Source organism: Oncorhynchus kisutch, linkage group LG9, assembly GCF_002021735.2.
Source record: "Oncorhynchus kisutch isolate 150728-3 linkage group LG9, Okis_V2, whole genome shotgun sequence".
Taxonomy (NCBI): domain Eukaryota; kingdom Metazoa; phylum Chordata; class Actinopteri; order Salmoniformes; family Salmonidae; genus Oncorhynchus; species Oncorhynchus kisutch.
The window spans coordinates 5,480,340-5,483,983 of NC_034182.2; positions in this window are offsets into that span (position 1 = coordinate 5,480,340).

A 3,644-nucleotide genomic window follows, 5' to 3' on the forward strand; every position below is an offset into this window, starting at 1 on the left:
CTGGTTTGTTTTCTACTGTGGCCTGAGCAATTAACTAATCAGGTACACCTGTAGTGTGACCTGCCATTCAAAACGTAGCTACTCAAAATTAGGGACAAATGAAATACTTAAACAATTAACTGCTTACAGTTGGGACTGATAATAAGCGCTGAGTAGGCTATGGAAGGATTTGAATGTTGATGAATACAAAACATACAAATACGCTTGCTCTGAAGAAATAACTTTCATACACATTCAAAAGAGTCCAATGCCTCTAGTGAAGAAGCCTCTCCTTCACAGATAGCCTACTTCAAACATGGCATCTTTCCATCTCACAGAGCTTCAGATGGACTGTATCACAATAATTAAGTAAAATAGAAATGATTATTATTAATTAACCCTTTATAACCATTTAGAAGGCCATATAAAATATATATATTTTATAGCCTACAAACATTTAAATATAATTGATCTACTATCAGCTCAAAATATGGCACTAAAGGGTATTGAACATGAATTGTTGAAATAACATTATGGTTCACTTTAAATCAACTTCCAATAGTAGAAAAAAAGGCCATATCTAGAACCAAAATAGTTCTTCAGCTGTCCCTATAGGAAACTATGAAGAACCCCGTTTGGTTCCAGGTAGAACCTTTCGGGGTTCCCAATAGACGCCAAGTAACCAGTAAATGTCTGGTGAACAAGATAAGGACACAAGTGCTGAAATCCCTACCCTTCCCATTAGTGACAATAGAAAGACAATGAGTGAAGCCTGAAGCCGAGGTTATATTAAGACACCAGTCTCAATGTCAACAGTGAAGAGGCAACTCTGGGATGTTGGCCTTCTAGGCAGGGTCCCTCTGTCCAGTGTCTGTTCTTTTACCCATCTTAACCTTTACTTTTTATTTGCCAGTCTGAGATATGGCTTTTTCTTTGCAACTCTGCCTAGAAGGCCAGCATCTCGGAGTGACCTCTTCACTGTTGACGTTGAGACTGGTGTTTTGCGGGTACTATTTAATGAAGCTGCCAGTTGAGGACTTGTGAGGTGTCGGTTTCTCACACTAGGCACTCTAATGTACTTGTCCTCTTGCTCAGTTGTGCACCGGAGCCTCCCACTCCTCTTTCTATTCTGGTTAGAGACAGTTTGTGCTGTTCTGTGAAGGGAGTAGTATGCAGCATTGTACGAGATCTTCAGTTTCTTGGCAAATTCTCACATGGTATAGCCTTAATTTCTCAGAACAAGAATAAACTGACGAGTTTCAGAGAAAGTCCTTTGTTTCTGGCCATTTTGAGCCTGTAATCGAACCCACAAATGCTGATGCTCCAGATACTCAACTAGTCTAAAGAAGGCTAGTTTTATTGCTTCTTTAATCAGAACAACAGTTTTCAGCTGTGCTAATATAATGGTTTTCCAAAGATCAATTAGCCTTTTAAAATGATAAACTTGGATTAGTTAACACAACGTGCCATTGGAACACAGGAGTGATTGTTGCTGATAATGGGCCTCTGTACGCCTATATAGATATTCCATTAAAAATCAGCCTTTTCCAGCTACAATAGTCATTTACCACATTAACTATGTCTGCACTGTATTTCTGATCAATTTGATGTTATTTTAATGGACAAAAAATGTGCTTTTCTTTCAAAAACAAGGACATTTCTATGTGACCCCAAACTTTTGAACGATAGTGTACGTTAAGTAGGTCAGGTGTTCCGATGTGTGTCTGGGTGTGGTTTGGTGGATTTCGTTCACTCGGGAATGTGTGTTGATTGATGATGTACATGCAGGTGTTTAAGTGTGTTTATTTGTTTTAGTGACTGGTTCAATGTGTGGGCAGGCATGGTTGAGCGGTTGTGGTTCACTCAGGAATGTGTGTGATGAATAAAGATGTGCAGGTGCGGTTGTTTATAATGCTTGTACAGTGTTCTGTACATCAGACTGTGTTTTTCCCCATGATCTTCTCCCTTCTTTGTGGTGTGTTTGGAGTTAAGGCATGTTGTGTGTGTGACTAAGACGATGTGCGTCTCCTTTTTTCCCACACCTAAATGGGCGGAGAAAAACATCAACACATTGGACAATGCCACTACCAGTATCGAATAACAATCTGTAGGAGATTCCAGTGAGAGGATGAATAAACAATGACTTTGCAGAAAAGAGTGGCTGAATCATCATGACTATGCAGAAAACAGCAAAAGAGGATTATTTCAAATGATTTATTTCTACTGGTATTATGAATACAAGTTTAAACTGGAACTATTTTTAATTTTTTTTTATTAAAGTGGTCGGTGGTGTAGCATGTGGATTTATAAGATTTTCACAAAAGATTTGATATTTCTGATTCACAGTTTGTCTCATCAGTCATCAGGGCAAAACGATATAGGCTATGGTATGAGACAGCCATTAAGAAAAAAGTACTTTGAAAATACTAAAAGATTATAGTCTACAAGATTTCAAAGCAATTCAAGATATATTGACTAGGCCTACATTGACCATGCAAGACACATTTATACAAACACACATTGGCATAATAACCAGATGTAACAAAGAGGTTGAGGGGTTTAGAGATTTCTTATGTTGTTAAAGGCTGATTTTTTTTTAGATAGACACAGGGTTCCAGCTATGGAGTATGAGATAACGTTTAAAATGTCTTCACTGAAAATACTGTCATAAGTTTAATATTTTTGAAAACTGGGAGGCTGAAACTGTAATGTGTTAAGAAGAGAGAAGTAGGAAATAAAAGAGGAGAAAATATTCTCCATCCAGTAAGGTGGTGATGGACCAGGCCTGGGTCTCACAGCTGAAGGGACAGTACTGGCCATTGGTCAGTTCAAGTAGACCCTTCCAAGACAATCTTGTAGGTGATAATATAAAATATTGATTACGTGACAATTACAATCAACCATATCAATTGAGTGAAACAATGGAAAAATGTAATGTACTTCTGACAAAAAAACAAACATTATTCCATTTAAACAATTGAGAACGTTATAGTATGTGCAGTCACTTACATTCTTTGGCTTGTGTCTTACCTCTCCAAGCAGATGTTAAGCCTCCTCTTCACTAGGTTAACAGTCTCGTCATAGATCTCCCATCTTACAGTGTGTTCTCTACCAGAATCTGCAGCGAAGTCTGTATATTGATTATCACTAAGTAGACATGTTATTGGTTTATCATGGTTGTGAACACACTGTAGGCTTAACATGACATTACGGTTGGTGCACCAGGCCAGAACTTACAGAATTTACAGGCCAGAACTTAGATTACCTTTCTCAAAACGGTATAATTTGTCATCTATTAAGAAAGTAGTCTCACCATTCTTTACATAGGCCTGATATCACAACAAATTAGTTTTTTTGATTGCTTGTTTCCGGAATAAGGGTTCACAGTTAACACTGCCCACTAAACTGAAAGTGTGTTTGCCAAAGCAACATATTTCTCTTGAAAAATGTATGTGTGGGGAGAGGGGGAAAAAAAAGTAGACACCCCCCATGTGAAACGGAAGTTACCCATAACATGGTTACCATGTTTTCATTATTTAAAATATTACTGTTCCAGACATGTTTCATGGGATGTTACAAGACCATTCATGTGTCCAGCTTTCTAAGGGTTTGGAGGACAATATGTTTCATTGGAACATTGGAAGAACATTCCTGTGTCAAAGAAC